The following is a 20,264-nucleotide window of genomic DNA, read 5'->3' on the forward strand; positions in this document are numbered from 1 at the left end:
CTAACCTCCTCTACCTATGCCTAATACATTACTAACCTCCCCTACTATCTATGACTAACACTAACATTCCCCTTACCTACACCTAGCACTAACCACTAACCCCACCAGCCCCCACTGCAAGTAAAATCCTGCATTGACACATTCTGCTGCTGATCTTGAGTATTGTAGTGATATTTTTCTAAATATTCTGCAGTTGTGTAAAATGTTCTACAACTGGCACTGAAATTATTTATGCCTAAAAGATTGCTGCAAACCTCAAAGAAGCATTGTTGCAAGCTTCAGTTTTCCACGACCCCTCCATATTCAAAGAAACATTGTTGCAAGCCTTAGTTGTCCACCACCCCTCCATATTCAAAGTAACATTGTTTCAAGACTTAGTTGTCCACCAACCCTCCATATTCAAAGCAACATTGTTGCAAGACTTGTCTCCACATGTCCGGAAGAGGCCTGCTGTGCACAAGAAACAACTGTAGACCAGGGGTGTTTGTTGTACCTGTACCTGTATTCATGGCTTAATAAATGAAGTATATGCTGGAGAGTGCCAAAGTCTGCCTTCCTTCTTTTGAAATCATTGTCCTTCCCTCCCTATCCAAAGAAACATTGCTGCAAGACTTAGTTGTCCACCCCTCTAAATCTACCATCTCAAGAATCCAAAATATAAACCTCAGAGATCATGCTTTGAGAGTGGCCTGTGCTGACTAGCCTGGCAGAAGGGACATTTAGTAAACTTTTTGGGCATGAGCTACATTTGCCAGCTTTGGTTAAAATGTGTGTTTTTACCTCTAAATACTGGTCATGAAACATGACAACAACTTTTATACACAGGTACCTTCACGTGATAAAGAAGTATCTATGAGATGGCAAGAAGCCTCCTCTTCAGCAAACCTGTGTTGTGTGGATGTATCCCCCGATGTGGATTTGTCATGAATCAGGATGCAAAACCAACCAGGGGCATAACAATAGCCCCTGCCCTGCAACGCCTGTTGTCGACAGGGAAGCCATGGGCTTAGAAGGCCCAGATGCAGAGCGTGGCAGCAGCAGTATACACCGTCTATCATCAGCGGAGCTAGCGACACATCCTCTTCATTTCTCTCTTCAGTCTCACTGTACAGTGTATCTCCTTATGGCTCTCTGACGCATGTAGCATTACATGCAGAGACGGGGCCAACAGGAGTTACATTGTACAGCACAGCTGAAGAAAGAGCACCCGGCCAGGGAAGTTCAGTCTTCCTGGTGGGCCTGCCAGGTTCTTACAACCCTGAAACCAAGATCAGCTCTTTCCAGAAATGGGCCATGTACACTAATCAGACAAAAGCAGATGAGATAAGGAACTCTTCTGACCTGCTGAGGCATAAGCTACGGAAGCTGTAGTTAGTGTCAGAGACCATAAAGTTGAACTCTTGAATAGCATTTTCAGATGTTAATTAAAGACATAAACAAAATAATTACATTCCATAAAACTATTTGATTTCACCGAAAGCTCTTTAAGTCCTTTCCTGCGACTGGAGTTACACTTTAAGCAAGGAGCTAGATGCCACCAAAGTCAGCAGTGAGAAAAGTATTTTTAAACCAGCAGCAAGCATGCTACGTAGTAAGCTCTTTCCGTACCATTAATCCTCCAACGTTCATATCGGGTGACAGATGCACTTTATGATTGTCACATTCTTATAAACAACATGCCAGTTCTACAATGATGATCCCACGTAAAAGGAAGGAGAGGGTGGTCCTGACTTCTAATGGGGTCACACTAATGAAGCTGATAATGCAAATCATCTGGACAGACACGGAGAGGGCTAGGCGGTTGTGTGATTTCCACAGTGCGTTCTCATGCATAGTCCTGAAGACGTCAAGTCCCTCATCAAAGCACGATGCGTCAGCCTTATTCCGAGTGACACTGATGGACACAGAGGACTAGTGGATATGAGAGGCTGGGACAAGTGAGAAGATTGTGTTTATGTGAGCACGGGAGACAGAGCAAGTGCAACAGACAGCCAGAGAAGAGGACAGAGGAACCGAACAAAGAAAGAGATAAATGTTCTGGTGTTTGAGGTGTTTTGTTTGCTCGGCAATGTTACAAACAGTAGGTACAGCATCTCCGCAGTATGATTTATGGGCCCTGTCCCACTCTTTGTTTGCTGTAGCATGGAGAATAAATGCCGTGCTGTCATCCTGGAAGGATACCTTCTCCCGCGCTCTCTCTCTTGCTGTCGACACTTTCTGTCCTCTCTTCCGCATGCTCTCCTCATTTCACGCCAGAGAACATAAACAATCTTTTATAATCCTGACAGTCACACACACAGAGCCCTCAGAGACAAAAGGTGTTTGCTAGCCTCCTCCGCTGGAACAGAGAGGGACAATAGTTTATGTGGATATAAAATGCCGCAGTACCCGCGACCATCTAAAGCAATAAACCGCCAAGTGGGGTTTCGCCAGAAATCAAATGTTGTGACAGTACATCAATCACAACGCTGTTAAGATTGGATGACGATATTCCCATCTAGGAAAGATAATTATTTAACAATATATATGTGTATTCTGGTAGGCCTTGTTTTCAGGATGTGTGTTATTAAAACAGGCATAATATGAAGAAACTGATGAAGTTGCCTGTAGACAGGGAGAGGAATGTCATTTCCGGAAATAATCGTAGGCCTGTGGGTTCCTGAAAGACATCCACAGCAAAGCGATGTTGGGTGCAAGCAAATTGCCAAGGTGGCAGCCTTGCTGAATCACTATTGTTTTCCCCAGTTTCAGAAATGTCTTCTGTTCTTGCCAGAGCAGGATCCTCCACAAGGCAATCTAGGCAGGTGCCTGGTGCCTAGCAGGTGTCAAGGGGCCCACCTGCCACCTTCTTTGACCTCTATCCATTTCAACTTACCAAAAGGACCACAGGGGGGCCCCAAATCTACTACCTTGCTTAGGGCCCCATTACATTTTAATCCATCTCTGCTTCTTGCTTCAGCCCCATTACGCCATTGCACAACAAGAGCCTTGCTGCTCAATAGTCAAGTGAGCAACTGGGGTTTACCATGAGGCACAGCTTGAGCCAGTGGTGTAGAGTGAGCATATAGATTAGCTTGTACATTTTACAGAGCCACATCAATCCCTCATGCAGACAGCCCGTTTTGGACTTTCTGGTCCTCTTCAGTGCACAGCAGGGATTGATAAGACTCTGTAGTATAGGACTTGGACAAGTAGTACAGAGAGTACTTACATAGCTCATGGATATCCTGGACCACTAGGAAAGTATACAGGGTTAAAAGAGACAAAAAGCCCTCAGTGTTGCCTCTTTAGTTTCTTTTAGCCCCCTATACTTTCCCAGTGGTTCTGGATCACTATGTACAATCTTCTTATTCTGTCTTGAGCTCCTCTTTGTAAGCTGTCAGAAAAGATATGACTACCCTGAGGGTAATTATTAATTATACCATTCTGGCCATCTTTAAATGTTTATTTCATTGGCAAAGCAAGCAGCTGCCTGGGGAGACAACTATAGGAGGGGGCACCACAGAACTAGTCTTAGCACAATGTACTTGATAGAATTCTTATAGCCAACTGCTAGTGCTATTAAGAAAGGATTGGATGATGGTAATTTTACCACCTAAATGGGGCTGTACGGGACTTCATGATACTATTGCTAATTTACTTGTCTTTCAACAACCCATATTATGTTCCTGTGGTTCAGATAAGGAAAACAATCTATTATCAAATAACAGCATAGCCATTAAAAAAAAAAAACAACAAATTGGATCTTTGAGAATCACTGGAGATACTTTAGTAATTCAGGCCTTGGGTGTTGCTGCTTGACATCATGGCTTGTGCAGTGCAGAGTAACCCAGGCAAATGTCCAGGGTGTTTTAGTGCCCCTCTGTGAGGCTGAACAATGCAATCATACTCATCCACATTTCTTTGAATGATGAGCATAATCAAAAATAGTTTCATATGTGTCAGTTTAGAGTAATCAGGGCCCATACTTAAGGTCCCCGGATTCTAACTTAAAGAGGAACTGTAGTCAAATAACATAATTAATAAAATTGCTTTCTTTCTTTTTTTTCAGTACTCATTTATGAAGTATTTAGTCAGTGTTTGGTCATTATAAAATCTTTCCTCATCCTGATTTACATTCTGAAATTTATCACAGGTGGCATCCTTTAGTCATTTCAGGTGCAGCTCTGCGGAATGTTTGTTTTTAAGAACTCCAAACCCAATTAAAATAATCCCTGGTCACCCAGAGTGCTCCTCTAGGAGAATTCCGCATAGGTAAATAGCCTAGCCTAAGCCTCACTTGGAGGACAGGTTACATACCAATATACAGCAACATATGGATATAGGAAGTTTTCTGATGCTGAAATCTGGCACATTACCAAAAAAAGTGGGTATTCTGAATAGTTGACTACATTGTTCTACTAGATATCACTACAGTGCCTCTTTAATTGAGCTTAGTGTGCTACACTGATGTTGAATCAGGCTGGGGTTTTGCACGGCTGTTCTTTTATTGAGGATTGAAAAGTTTGACTAGCCTGGATGCATGGTTCATCTTCACTTATTTGTACTAAAGTAGTGAGCAAAACAAAGTGACCTGTAACAACCAATAGGAATCCAACTTCCCATTTAATAAACTGAAATCTGATTGGCTTCTGTGGATTGCATCTTGTACTTTCATTAACTAGCTTTCATTTTTGGACTACAGTTAAAGTGAACCCGAGGAGGTGAAAATAAACTGATGAGATGAACAAATGTATTTATCCTGCTACTAATAAAAATGACTTCTTTAGATATCCCATAGTTTTATTTTATATTTAAACATTTACAAAGTAGAATGAATGTTTTGTTGCCTTTGCTCAGTGGCAGCCTATTTAGTGTCCCAGAGTAAAAATACACGAACTATTGACCTTTTTCTATCTACCTCTGCTCTTAAATGTTGTGTTATGCCAGGAAAACTTTTATGGCTGTAAGTTGCTTATCAGTGATGTTTACTATATTCCCAACAAGATACAGACAAGACAGAAGCTGTCACTTCCATGCCTAGAAATTAACTCTTTCAGGGCAGCAAAATAAAACAAGTAACACAACAAGGTTATTAATATGTTTTGCACCGCACATACACCTGTTTATCTCATCCTGTCACATGTTGCCTCAGCCCTCAGGTGCAGTTTGATCAGTTGTATAGAGAAAAATAATCTAAAATATATTTACAGAAACTATTTAAAAAAGAAAATTGTTGACAAAACTCCATCCTATTTGTTTCATAACTTTTAATTTGGGTTGTGTGATTTCTGATATAATTAGTTTTAATACCTTGCAGATTATAGGTTATTGTTTGGTTTCATGTTTGTTTCATGTTTGGTTTCAAATAAAGCTTAAATAATGCACTTTTGTACAATAGCTACTTATTTTTTCACAGCTGTGTTTTGCTAAATGATTTGTTGTTAATTTATCATCACATTAGGAAGTCTAAATAATTTGAACGAGAAAGGTTGTTTTAATTGTTTATTTCTTCGTGTCCTGTCACTATTGTGTGGTGAAAGATATATGACATTGGTAGAATGCACCTTTTGCTTTTACCAATGACATTTTGAACATTTTTTTTTTGTATCCTATGACTTTATGTATATCGTATTGCATACTGAATAACATGGATCCCACAGAAGTATCAGAGTAAGGCTACCGAGCTAATCCTGGCACCAATCAGATTTCCAGTAGACCGAAAACACAAACAGTAATTAAGCTGTATATACCCTAGTAATTAAAATAAACGGCTACATGAAGTCTGCTAATTTAGAGCAGAAATAATAATGGGGATCACTAATAATGGTGTTTATGCCAACATGATAATTGTAAACACAGAGTGAATACTTGGGTTAATATACTCCCCTCCTGCCTATGTGTACACCTGCTGACAAGGGCAGAACCAAATCCCGTACAAGTTCACAAATACCTCTGTGCGACATGGGCAGTGACTCTCTCTCTCTCTCTTTTCTTTTCTTGTATGTATGTATTTATAAAGCACTTACACTGTGATATACATTAAAACAAGGAGCCATCTGTTATGCTGTGGATCCCATTCACTACAGCAAATGGGTCAACACTGCATTTTACAAAAAAAAAAGTGTGCAGCTTTGCTTTATGGCATCATTGTGCTGCGCAGCACAATAGTGAGAACATCAAGCAGTGCAGTCTATGCACTTCTGATGTTCGTGCTTATCCCACACCATACATGTTACCAAAATGCGCACAGTAGCACGTGTAGTGTGCACACAGGGCCGGTTTAAGCAACAATGGGGCCCCAGGGCAAAATAAACCTGGAGGGCCCCCCCCAACATATACCCCGGAACAAAAATCGGCATTAGGGGACCTTTTTTGCAGCTGGTATAGTCAGGGTGTGAAGTCCCAATCGGTCGGAGCTCCACATTCTGGCTACCCCAGCCTGCATGGGGGACAAGGGGTTAAAAAGTTTCAGGAGGAGGGACCCCACAATTTTTTTTTAAATTCCCACACTCTAAACATAAAAAAAAAAAATTGGAAAAATAGGAAAACATGCCAGGGATCTTCATACAGCCATATTGCGGCTGTATAGCGATCCCTGGCCAAAGCGCTGCGGCTGCGTATAGACCCCCTGGAAACCCCGTCAGGAAATTTATTGCGCTTTCGTTTGATGCATGTAAAATTACACTACCGTTAGGTTTGCTACTAAAAGTGACATTTACCGCATTTAAAAGTATACTTGTTTTCCTTCGAAACTTTAAAATCGATTTTCTCAAAAACTATAAGGCCGATTTTGAAAAAAATTTTTTACTCTTGTAGCCACTGGGGGCCCCTACAAGCTCTGGGGCCCTGGGGCAGCTGCCTCCTTTGCCTTAATGGTAGCGCCGGCCCTGTGTGCACAAGGCCTTAGTCAGATAGGAGCATCGTATAGCAGAGCAGATTCTAAAATCTGTTTTAGGCCCCCTGCACACTGCAAATCCGATTTGCGATTCCGATTTTCCCTGGATGCAATTAAAACAAAAAGAAAAATGCAGAAAAAACTCAACATGCCGTACCGATTACAAATCATAAATCAGAATCACATGTCAAAATCAATTAAAAACCACAAATCGGAATCGCATGTAGTGTGCAAGAGGCCTTAGAACCTTTTTGTACCAATAACGTTTACAGTTGTATATACTACAGAAAATGTTTAAGGGAAGCCAAGGTGAGGCGGATATGGAGGCTGCTATATTTATTTCCTTGTAAACAATGCCAGTTGCCTGGCAGCCCTGTTGATGTTCTGGCATAAGTAGTGTCTAATTCAAAACCATGGAACAAGCATATGGCTAATCCAGTAAATCTTTAGGCCTCGTTCATATATTCTGCGTTTGGTGTGCTTGGGAAACGCATCAGAAAACGCATGGACAAAACGCGTACATTTGTACGCGTTTGTATGCGGTTTTTAAATGCGTTTGTGTGCGTCTTTATTTAGTATGCGTTTTTGGACACCTGGACATTTCTCGTTGTCCATCCCCAAACGCATCACCAAATACGCATAAAAAAACTCATGGTCATGCGGCCATCTGCGTTTCCATTGACTTTCATTGCTATGCTTTTGTTCGCGTTCCGCACACATATGCATGCATCTATGCGTTTCAAAAACGCGTACGTTGGAAACGCATAGATGTGAACGAGACGAATAGCAATGCATTGTTTTTGCCCTGCACTAAAAAAACGCACACATCCGCAGTGGGAAAAAACGTACAGCACCGCATTTGATGTGAACGAGGCCTTAGTCAGCCGAAGTATCTGATTTGCTGCATGCTTGTTCTGGGTCTTTGGCTAAAAGTATTATTGACACAGGAGGACTGCCAGGCAACTGGTATTGTTTAAAAGGAAATAAATATGGCAGCCTCCATATGCCTCTCACCTCGGGTTCCCTTTAACCACTTCTGTACCACAGGGTTTTTTGCTGATCGGTGCTGCGTGGGCTCTTCAGCCCGCAGCACCGATCAGCTGGCAGCCAGGGCGATCAGACTGCCACCCTTTTTTCTCCACTGGGGGGATGTCCTGCTGGGGGGGTCTGATCGCCGCCGGCTGCTTGCGCTTGCGGGGGGGGGGCTCTTCAAAGCCCCCCTCCGCAGCGCTTCCTGGCCTCCTTCCCTCCCTCTCCCTCCCCCTGTGAGCGGCGCAGGACGGAATTCCATCCTGCACCTGATGGGATAGGCTTTAGCCTATCAGATGCCGGCGATCCCCAGCCAATCAGAGGCCGGGGATCACCGATCTCCTCTACGGCGCTGCTGCGCAGCAGCGCCGTATACATGTAAACACCGGGGAAGATCTTCCCTGTGTGTTTACATTTACCCTGCGAGCCGCCGATCGGCTCGCAGGGTGTTCACGGAGACACCCTCCGTGAGCTGACATGGAACGGCCGCTCATACGAGCGGCCGTTTCCATGGAATACACTTCAGGATTCAGGGGCGTACTTAAGCGTACGCGGAATCCTGAAGTGGTTAAATACAGCCTCAGACCCATCTCCCCTTTTATAACAGAGATGAAGTTATATATTGGAAAAAAAATGAATAATTTGACATTTCTGGGTTCTACGCTCAGACCAGCTTGACCCCTGTAACCAGCATTAGTTATATCTCTCTGGTTGAAGTCTCCTGAGTATAATGATGGGCACCCTCAGCCTGCAGGAGAAAGGCAGTGCGACACAAGTTTTATTTTTGTCACAGCCAAGCCATTTCAGCAGAGAAAAGGTTACAGACAACCTGCCTTTCTGTACAGATCGTCTCTTTGTGAAGGGAGGAAAAAAACTCATTTGCAGAAGAACATCACCAGCTTTCACCTTGTCAGTTGCTGATCCATTTCCCTGCCTCGGCTCATCCTTACCATTAATCTGCAGGCATTTTATCACTACTGCCTGCACCCTGCTCCTGCTCCCAGCTCCAGATATACAAGCAAGATTTGTCTGCTTCTTCCCCTCGCTCCTTTAGTGGAGTCTTTTCTGCTTAAGTTAGCAATTCTCGGTTGTGCTGACGAGAGCTTGTCCTAGAAATTACCCTTATCTCCCAGGCATAGCGCTCAGCCTGCCAGACACTAAGTGTCAGGCTGTCCCCTCCCTGAGCGCACTTAATGCTTAGCAATAGCTTCCTCTAAGCACACATGTTTGCAAACACAGGCCTTTTACCTACACACCACTATGCAAAAAATAAAAATTAGAGGACAATGGTCCAGATCACACCAGATTATGAATGTGAGGGCTGAATATACACTTTCTAATGACACATTTAAAAAAGCTTAGATGCAAACATTGACATATATCAAGGGATTTCTTACAGATTTTGTACAAAGACCAAGGTTTGCTAGGAAAAATGCGCGATAATGGCTGTAGGAAGCATTTAATAAGCCAGATGTGCCAAAATGCATATTGCTACTAGACACACAAAGAGGGCATGTGCCTTGTCTAAACTGTGGGTGTAAACCTGAATACCCACCACAAGACCTCAGAATTGGGGGATATGTGTCGACGAAAAATGCGATGAACGATCATTCCAATCCTGGATCCATCTTCCACAATCACGTAACATGGAAACAAAGGACGGACATGAAGGTGACTTTGAACAATTGCGGTAATTAGCGCTGGGGGTCAATGGGGATCAGAACGACTTACACGGCGGGATCCGTCATGACGGCTGTTCAAAACGAATGATTGTCGCAGGTAGTCTGCCATCTCTGAACATCGTTTAACATCAATGGTAGTTTGTTGTTCAAAAATTTTCTTAAAAATTAAATTTAAAATATTTTTAAGATATACATGGTTGGATGGATACATGTGTCCCGCTAAAGGCTGTACACACAGGCTGACTGATGTTGCCCATCAGGGACTGGAGAAGACTGTACAGAGGTGGAGTTAGCAGTACAGCTGATGACGCATTCTGTTGTTATGCGGAGAGGCGGGGATTGCCTAGGCTGTGAAGAGGCAAAGTCTGCTGTACAGCTGATGATGCGCTCTGTTGCTATGCGGGGAATGAGGGAGGGCACGGAGAAATGCAGACATGGTGTCACACAGCAGGTGGGCAAGCAGCGCAAGCAGAGTGCCCATAGCAATTGGCCGCCGCTCGGCTGAGTTGATCTGCTGGGCAGATCGCTAACTGAGCACCGGTCGCTCGGCGGGGACAGCCAAATTAATGGCCGAGGCGTTCATTATCAGGCATAAATAGCTTCAGCCCAAATAGTGCAGTGCAGCCCCCTCTTTTAGGTGCAGCAACCTCACACTACCGCCTCTAGAAACCGCTGTCTTCCCTGTGCTGTCTCCCCTGTGCAGCTCTAGTATTTAGCATTCCTTGTATAAGAGACACCCATGAGCAGCATCTACCTCCTCTCATATGCACCTTTTCTACACTATTAGTATACATTCACTTCTATATGCAGCAGCCCCCTTTTTCCATGTGCAACTCCACACCATCTATATATATAATAAAGTAAGTGCCTCAACCTTCAAGCAAGAAGAAGAAGTAGCGCCCCGCCCCCAGGGCCGGTCCAAGCAAGAAGAAGGGGCTGGTCCAAGCAAGAAGAAGAAGTAGTGTCATATCAAACCACGGGCAAAGAGGGATAATTTGCATATTCAGTAGCAGTGCATTGTGGGCAACCACCAATGTTCACTTATAGCTGAATTATTGCAGATTTGCTTCTGTTTTAAGAAGGAAAATTACACCAAGCTTTGCTTTTTTTAGTAGTAGGGCTTTTTGATCTCTTTTCTCCTCTTATACATTCTTAGTAGTTTGGGTCACCCTGAGCTGCTTGGTTACTCTGTTGTACTGGTCCAAGCCCTATCTCATACAGCCTTATCAATCCCTGCTATGTACTGATGAGGACCAAATGTCTGAAATAGCCTATCACATGTGGGTTTGATATGACTGTGTAAAACTTAAAGCTATAGGCTTGCTTGACTTACCAAGGATGAAAATGAATAATTTGCATATTTGGTAGCGGTGTATTGTGGGTAATCACAAATGTTCACTTATAGCTGAATTATTGCAGATTTGCTTCTGTTTTAAGAAGGCAAATTACACCAAGCTTTGATTTTTTTAGTAGAAGGTCTTTTTGGTCCCTTTTATCCACCTATATATTCCGAGTGGTTTGGGTCACCCTGAGCTGCTTGGTTACTCTGTTGTACTGGTCCAAGCCCTATCTCATACAGCCATATCAATCCTTGCCATGTACAGATGAGGACCAAAAGTCTGAAACAAGCTCTCACACGTGGGTTTGATATGGCTGTGTAAAATTTAAAGCTATAGGCTTGCTATACACCAGTGGATCTGGATGCTTGCTTGGCTTACTAAGGGTGAAAAGGAATTATTTGCATATTTAGGAGCAGTGCATTGTGGGTAACCACAAATGTTCACTTATAGCTGAACTATTGCATATTTCCTTCTTTTTTTAGGAAGGCAAATTACACCAAGCTTTGCTTTTTTTAGTAGGAGGTCTTTTTGGTCCGTTTATCCCCCTATACATTCCGAGTGGTTTGGGTCACCCTGAGCTGCTTGGTTACTCTGTTGTACTGGTCCAAGCCCTATCTCATACAGCCTTATCAATCCCTTCCATGTATTGATGAGGACCAAAAGTCTGAAACAGGCTGTCTACGTGTGGGTTTGATATGACTGTGTAAAATGTAAAGCTATATGCTTGCTATACACCAGCGGCTCTGGATGCTTGCTTGGCTTATCAAGGGGGAAAAGGGGCAATTTGCATATTTAGTAGCAGTGCATTGTGGGTAACCACAAATGTTCACTTATAGCTGAATTATTGCAGATTTCCTTCTGTTTTAAAAAGGCAAATTACACCAATAGAGAGTGCGGTATTGCAGGAAGTGACGACAGTGGAACGCAAGATGGAACACGGAAGAGGTGAGTCATCCCCGCCCGCTGCCTCTTACTAATAGTGGCGGCTGCTACTGTGCTTAAGCAGGAGGGGGAGCACACATGGAGGACCCAGGTGAGGGGGGGGGGGTTTCCTTGCTGAGCTTAAGCTGGAGGTAGAGCACACATGGGGGACCCAGTTGAGGGGGGGTCCAACCCCCCTCCCCGCCACTGTGCCCAATACCCCCTTCCTGCCCACTACCCTCTTATGCGGCGTATGCTACGCCGCGGGTCGGCTAGTATGAATTATATCTTCAGTTCACCCTATGTGTACCTCAGTCATGCCCTGAGTGCCTTTTGCAGAAACCTGGCCCTGAGTGTTTGACTTTATTAGGCAGCAAAGTTAGCAAATAAAGCAGGTGTAAATGCATGGCTGGGTAGCTTTATCACATTGCGATGGTAAAGGTGGAAATATTTTTTATGGATTATTTGGCAGAGTCAATAACCTTCTTCAATCACCAAGTGATCTATTGACCCCCACCAGCCCAGTGGAGCAGAACATTATAGGCTACATAGCTTTTTTTTGCATCCACCGGTACCACAATCATGGGTGCAGCAGTTCTGGTGAAATCTAACCAATAATCATAATCAATTGCTAGCTTGATCAAGCATCTACTGATCTGTGTGTGGCTGGCTTGATGGCATAATCTAATAGTCTTCTTGAGTTTATTATGTTACAGAGTACATAGTTAAGTTATGGAGCACACCTATAGCCAGCCAGGTACCTACCATGAAGTAAGGTGGGCAGCAGTATGTGACAATTTTGACAGGCCCCAAAGTGATCAATATATTAAAGTTCAATAACAATATTTTTTGTTTATAGTGAGATTCTTACTATTGGTTTTACTCTGTGCTCTCTCATATCTCCCCAGTATAAATTTGTGTGCCTGGAAAAAGGTGGTGTTGAGGAATCATTTCCCTAACAGTGGGTAGTTGCCTCATTTTAAAGGTTGCGTTAGGCAACAAAAAGTGTAGAGTCACTATTACCTATGGCCTACTAAATTTACAGATCTATATAATCCACCCTGGAAGATGGCTTTAGTGATTTCAAAGCAAACCTATTATGGGTAAACTTGCTTAACCTTCCTGGCGGTAATGTTCGGGGTAAGCTGCGCAGGAGGATTTCTCAAATTTGCATAATTTTTCTTTTACAACACACAGCTAGCACTTTGCTAGCTGCGTGTGCACTCCGATCGCCGCTGCTCCGCGCCGATTAGCCGCCGCTCACCGCACCACCCCCCCCCCAGACCCCGTGCGCTGTCTGGCCAATCAGTGCCAGGCAGCACTGAGGGGTGGATCAGGAGTCCCAATGACGTCGGTGACGTCATACTGCCTGTCGCCATGGCGACAGGGGAAGCCCTCCAGGAAATCCCGTTCTTTGAACGGGATTTCTTGATCGAAGCGGGCGGGGGAATTCCGCTGCATAGCGGCTGCTATCATGTAGCGAGCCCTGGGCTCGCTACATGATTTTAAAAAATCATGTTACGCCAGGAGGGTTAAGTAGTTGGAACCCTATAGATGGTCCTTAGGCTTCCTGGATCCTTGTGAGCCCACTGTTGCAGTGCAGGTTCCCTCTTCTCTTCTGGCGGTGCTCCCACCATGAACAACTGTATCCAGACTGGACATGCACAAGGAAGGTTCACACATGCCCAGTAGAATGAAGTGTTCATGCACAGAAGACAAAAGCCATGCGCAAGTGCATTTTACTGGGCATGTACAGACCTTACTCAAGCATGCCCAGTCCAGACATTGACAAAAGAAACCTATTCAACAAGCTTTTGTCAAATAGGTTTAGAGGAACCCAACACTTAAAGGGAAGGTCCAAGCAAAATAAAAAAAATGAGTTTCACTTACCTGGGGCTTCTACCAGCCCCATGCAGCCGTCCTGTGCCCTCGTCACTCACTGCTGCTCCAGTCCCCCGCTGGCAGCTTGCCAACCTCGGAGGTCGGCGGGCCGCATTGCGTACGTTTTAACGCATTCCCGCTAGTGCAGGACCATTAACACATACATGTTTATGCGTTACTGGTTCAATGCGTAAATTGCGTTGCACCACTAATGCGTAAAAATGTATGTGTTAATGTTAATGGCACAGGATGGCTGCATGGGGCTGGTAGAAGCCCCAGGTAAGTGAAACTCGTTTTTTTATTTTGTTTGGACCTTCCCTTTAAGTGGTGGACTACAGGAGAATCTAGGAATCCTCTGGATTACCCAGAGGCTTACCTCTACTGAGGTAATTACCTAACTTTGTAACTTTTTGTTTTACCTTCAGGTACACTTTAAAATATTTATGTTTACCTGCCATAGCATTTCTTTAAGGCATTTTTGAAGCGCATCAAAATTTACAGATTAATAATTAAATTCAGAGCCATTAGCTTTAATAAAAACTCCTTATATATATATATGGCTTACTTTGGCTGACACCATTGTTGACCTGACGTGACTCCATTTTAGTTTGGGGAAGGGCAGAACATGGTTTGGTGATATCACTCTTCAGTGTAGCACAGGAAGTCCAGGATTCCACAAACCAAGGGCATGTTTGTCAAAGCAACAAGCTCAGGAAAATGCCAGTTCCCCTCCAAGCAAAATATAGACATCCACTACAAGAACATTTAACACAAAATGCATGACCTCTTCCTTTAGATCATTTCCCCCCCAGTCTATCCCCTCAATAATACCACCAAGAAAGCAGTCTGTTTCCCTCCTTAGCACTGCTGGGCTCTATGACTTTCCCCGCTATTAAGAAGTGTGGTTAATTCCTAATTAGCACTGACAGATGCTTCCCCTGTAATCCTATTCCCAACATGCCCTGCTTGCTTTTGTTTGCTGGTGGAAGATATATTGTGACACAGTAATGACCCTTCAATGCAGCTCTGGAACAGTTTAATGACACACTAATGATTTATTACATGTTCCACTTGATTAGTTGGTCGTTTGTCAGCATTATATTTCCCTGTCCATAAACCTGTCACAGGTTTTATAGACCTTTCCCTGGAAAAAAGAGAAACCCAAAATAAATTCTGCTTTTTTATTTCAACTCTGTCTTTTTGCTAGGATGGCTTCACAGAGCCCCTATTATTGAAACTTCCACAGGTCTTATTAAATCTTCAAGCCCATTGAGAGCTGAGTGAAGTAATGGCATTGGTATGCTTAGTGGGTTTAAACAAGGTAATTACATATGTTTTGTATTCCTGCACCAAAACTGACATTCCTAATAAACTATGGAGGGCAAAAAATGTAAAACTGTAAATACTATGTCCATGTATTTTTTTTAAGTTAAATTGTAATTAGTTTTAATTTTTCATGATTCTGCTATTTAAAGGAACATATATTTCATTATAAAGAGCATACAACATATATAAATGCTACATGTGCAACTTCCATCTTTATTCCACTTCCCACCCCTTTTCCCTCTCTTTAGTCACATATTATAAGTTTTAATGGTAAGAGATTACCCCAAACACCTTGTCTTACATGTTAGGGAGGCAGTGGTGGTCTTTTAACTGCAGCCGCAAGTGTCGGCTTGACTCTTGTTTGGACAAGGTGGCCCATTCCAACTCCTCTCCCTGCTGGCCGTGTCATATCCCTCCCATTGATCCGTACAATGGGGTTGAGAGAGAGAGGGAGAGTATGGTTGAGTGGCAGCTTGGCCAGACCTCTCCTCTCAGAAGTCGTTGCTCAGGTGTACTTGGAGTGGCGGAGGACAAAAAGAGGTGTTAAGCCCACCTCTAGCCAAATTGTTCTGCAAAACATTTAAGTATTTCCTTTATCGTGCATACATCTAAAACAAGTGCAAATAAGTGCCATATATTGTACTTACCAAATGTATTGAGAAACTCCAATGAGTTCTGGTTCACCATGAGCTTGCTGGTTAGTCTGTACCTATTGAGAAACACACATAGTTCTTTATTGGCAGTGGCACCACCATCTTGCTTATCTTCATGAAGCCTTAAATGTACACACCTGTGCTGTCCCCTCCCTTTCATGAGTGCGGGCTGGAAAATACAGTGCCAAATAACATGATTCACCAGTACACAGCCTCTAGCAGAGAGTAGGAGATCATGCGTCATTGATCTCCCCCATCTGCACACTTGGCAAGAACAAAAGGCCAAGGTCCTTTTCTTTAGAAGGTGGAAAAATGACCAGGCAGGCTGTAAACATGGGGATCGGTTATACAGAAAAGAGGTTCCCTTCAAGTATTAGGAAGGGGTTTATGTTTGGTGGGGAGATTGAGGCTAGACATCAAAAAGTACTTATTGTCAGGCGGTTTAAGTAACAGGAAGGGGCAACAACGTGTCTGTCACCCCTCTCTTCCCCCCCCCCCCCCCCCCTTATTCTTCATAAAATAAAATCAGCCAAGGATTTCCAGCCTGGACTGTTGGAGAGGATGGAGTCAACATTGTGGAACAACTGAACCCAGTAGACCGGCCTCTCCCAACCTTTTAACCCTGGGGTAACCCTTCAAATAATTTTGGGATCTCTAGGAACCCCTGCATTAGTGGGGAGTGTGAATTAATGTTGCAGGATGGGTGGTCTTTTAAAGTGGGTATGGTTGTTGATTGTAGCAACCTTGTTGAGCCCCCATTCCATGTATCTTCTTTCCTATTATCCTAGCACACGTTAGTGTTTCTTGCTATAGACCCCACAATTATAGTGTTCCTCATAACAGTACTCTTTGTTACACTACCCCTTATGCTGGTGCCGCTCATTATACTGCCTCCCTATTCTAATGCTTTTTATTAACGTGCTCCTTATTTTTATGACCTCCAGTTCAGTGCTTCTTAATACCGTACCATCCCCCTATTATAGTGTGCTCTATTATATTCCACCCCTACCAAATTTGGGGCAAGCATGCAATGAATTAAGAGGACACTGAGGAGCCAAAGAGGTACTTCTGAAACTTCCTCAGCTCCCCACTGTCACGGGAGGGTAAAAAGCCAGAAAACCCTGCAAAGGAACCCTGTAGTTCCAGGGAACCCTGGTTGAGAAAGCCTGCAGCAGACTCTTATTCTAAATAACCATTGTTGGCACTGAAAGTCTAGCAGTCTGCCATACACCTTCACCTGGGTTCAGCATATAGTCTGGTACCAACTAATACTAAACAGCTGCTACAGAACCTAAAACCAGCACAAGCTGCTACTGTAGCAAAGGATACAAATAAATAGATAAAAAAACACCCAAAAAAGCAAAATGGCAGTCGATGCCCAGACACATTTTCAAACAACCAACAACCAACTAGCCCAAGGATCAAGGATGGGTATAACATTTGCACATTAAGAGCATGATTCACTAAATGTAACACACTCACACAGCGTGGATTAATTTTAGCATGTGCATGCTATGAGCGGTCCTATCAGCATAGCGGGTGTGCTCGATCCTTCTAACTGCCGCGTGATGTGCTTGTAGTCTGAACGCGATACTTCGCTAGCGCGGCCGCTATTACGTTAATTAACGCTAGTGAAGTTAGAACGCACGTTGTGGAGCTCATTACACTTAGTAAATCGAGCCCTAAGTCCCAGGCTAAAATATATGTATACTACATTCTACGGGGGGAGGGCATGCTGCAACACAAGAAAAAAAATTGTTTATTATGGAAGGTATACGTCGTCGATGAGAGACCAATCTGAAATGCTGTATAAGTATCATATAAACATTTCAAAGCAGATGGATCAAAAATGCTGAGTTCTTTGAATGTACAATTCAAGCACCCAGGGGTTTCAGGAGAATATATAGCCATACTTCCTCCAGTATGTAAAGGCATAGACAGTGTTGTTATAATGACATACGATGGACATGCCGAGGTATTTGAATTTGGCCGTACAAAAACCTAAGGTGCCAAAACACAGTATAAGGTCATATAAATTCTGATGCCGGATACTGCTGCCTATAAATTCCATTTTTGGTGTCATAAAAAATACAATCCACTCCATCAGAAAAATGTTCTTGCATGAAGTTCAGAAAAGGCCACCCTAGACCCAAGTTAGATAGTTAAATAGGTGCTCATTAAGGCTTTGATCACATTATAAGTGTTTTTGTAAAAATTTTAAGCACAGGCGATTTTCAAAATTGCCCTGAAAGCGCTTGTGCAATGATTCTATATGAGAGAGTTCATATTAGAGCGGTTTGTTTGAAAAGCGGTGCTTGGGCCATTATTGAGGTGATTTGCTTCAATGGAAGGTATAGGAAAAATGCAAAACGCTCACAAAATCACTTTGGCAATCGATTGTTTGAGCGTTTTGTTTTTTTAAATACATTGTATTTATTTTTTCCGGATCAAAAGACGGAAGCGCTTAGCAAAAGCACTTACAAAAACGCCCACAAAAACGAGTGAACGCGCAGAAAATCACCAGAAAATGCTTAAAAAAACCTGGAAAAAAAAGCCCCCGCGGACAGATACGCGAGCCGATCGCACTGTGAACAAGGCCTCACAGGGCTTTCTGCCATGAACCATGGCACAGCTATTCTGTTGTGCAGCATAGTAGGTGTGGATGATCTCACAGAACCATGAACCTTAAAGGGTCACTTGGCAGGACAGCATGGCATAACATATACAGTACACAAATATAATGCTGTATGACATGAATGAAAGTAGCTCATGAATCCATAACAGAGTGGAGGCCAAGGGTTAACATCCATTAAGTAAAGTGGGAGACTTGTCCAGCCAAAGTGCTCCTATGTCAAGGAGCCAATAATACACTGCTCACATGCACCCAACATGTTTATCGGGATCTTTTCAGCCTCCTCAGGGGGCTGATGGTGTATAACATGCCTTTGCAGGATTATCACTGGAGGCAGATAATCATGGGGTTTTGAATCAGCCAATAAATGGTATCATCCTAATTCAAAACCTCCTGCTTTTTACGGATTGCCAACACAGTACAACACTTTACTGCTACTACTATGGATAAGCATGGAAATACTGTATATATCAGTCATTTTACAAACTAGCAGCCTTGGCTTAACAATCAACAACCCTGGTATACTAGTCAGACTGAATTGCTGAAACAACAGGCTCCGGTGGCTGAACAGCACAAACGAAAAGAGCAAATTAAAGCCAATGGTTACCAATTTAAAAATAAAAAAGTCAGATACTCACCTAAGGAGAGGGAAGGCTCGGTCCTAATGAGCCTTCCCTCTCCTCTCCCGGTGCCCTCGGTGCTGCGCTGGCTCTCCCGTTCGCGTCCGCTGCCGCAGGGACTTCAGCGGTCATCGGCAGCACTCGGGCTTCCGAAGACGGGCAGCTCCATACTACGTACGCGCAAGTGCGTCATAGAGGGCGCTCGTGCATGCGTAGTATGGAGCGGCCCGTCTTCGGGAGCCCGAGTGCTCCCGAAGGCTTCCGAAAGCTCCCTTCGCCTGCGGAAGTGGCAGTATTTGACCAAACTGGTCGAATACTGCTACAGGGGATCCTGCGTCGGACCGGGCACAGGGAAGGCTCATTAAGACCGAGCCTTCCCTCTCCTTAGGTGAGTATCTGACTTTTTTATTTTTAAATTGGTAAACATTCACTTTAAGCAGAGATTTCCAAAAATACCCAAAATTACTTTGCCAGAAGCAAAATTGTCCTACCTCTTTTCTCTTATAACATTTCACTCTCATAACTTCAAGCAATAGCCTACAACAACCTAATGACATTGAACACTGTCCTTCAACACTGTTAACACCTCACCCCATCCCTTACCTCATCAAATATCTAAGGCTAAAGTTATTACCTGTTCCATAGATTCTGTTCTCGTACCACACTTCTCATCCTCTCTCACACTTGCCTTAACTTCTGTTTTTAGCTGTCCTCTTTCCTATCACACTTTCCCTTCCTCATTTAAAGATGCTGTCATAACTCCAACACCAAAGAAAGCATCCTCCAGCAAGCTCTCTCTAGATACCAGCTTGTCTCTCTTTTTCTCCATTTGGCTAATATGCAGGAATAACCTGTTTCCACAGACCTGGTTAGCTACCTCTCTATTAGAAAAATAAATAGCAATCTTCTTGTCATGCAAAGCGTGCAGAATTGGTAAGAAAAAGGTGCATTTTCTTACATCCACAGCTGCCTGCAATGGTCACAATTGACAAAAAGGAATACTGATAAATGAGGAAAACACATATTTAAAGTTTGCAAATAAAATTAACACACACTTACATAAGTTATAAAAGACCAGAAAGAGGGGCAACTGTGCAGTAAGGAGGGGTTTGGTTCAAACATGAGGACTGTCCCTCAAAAAGAGGGACAGTTAAAACATATTCCCAGTGTTTTCCTTCTTATGCTGGGTACACACTATGAGATTTTCTGGCCGATTTACTGTGAGACTGATTATTTCCAACATGTCCGATTTGCTTTCCGATCGATTTCCGATAATTTTCCGATAGTTTTCTAATTGAAGTTA

The 20,264-nt window shown here is 43.3% G+C and overlaps 1 protein-coding gene across 1 annotated transcript in view; it reads right to left on the reverse strand.

The window, feature by feature from the left end:
• Positions 1-15,758, reverse strand: part of LOC137561159 (protein starmaker-like) — a 31,527-nt gene extending 15,769 nt beyond the window's left edge. The window contains exon 1 of the mRNA XM_068272413.1: positions 15,704-15,758. The gene's annotated coding sequence lies outside the window, so the exon portion shown is untranslated. The remainder of the gene's footprint in view (positions 1-15,703) is intronic.
• Positions 15,759-20,264: the final 4,506 nt, after the last annotated feature.

This window comes from Hyperolius riggenbachi, chromosome 3, assembly GCF_040937935.1.
Source record: "Hyperolius riggenbachi isolate aHypRig1 chromosome 3, aHypRig1.pri, whole genome shotgun sequence".
In the NCBI taxonomy this organism is placed as follows: Eukaryota; Metazoa; Chordata; class Amphibia; order Anura; family Hyperoliidae; genus Hyperolius; species Hyperolius riggenbachi.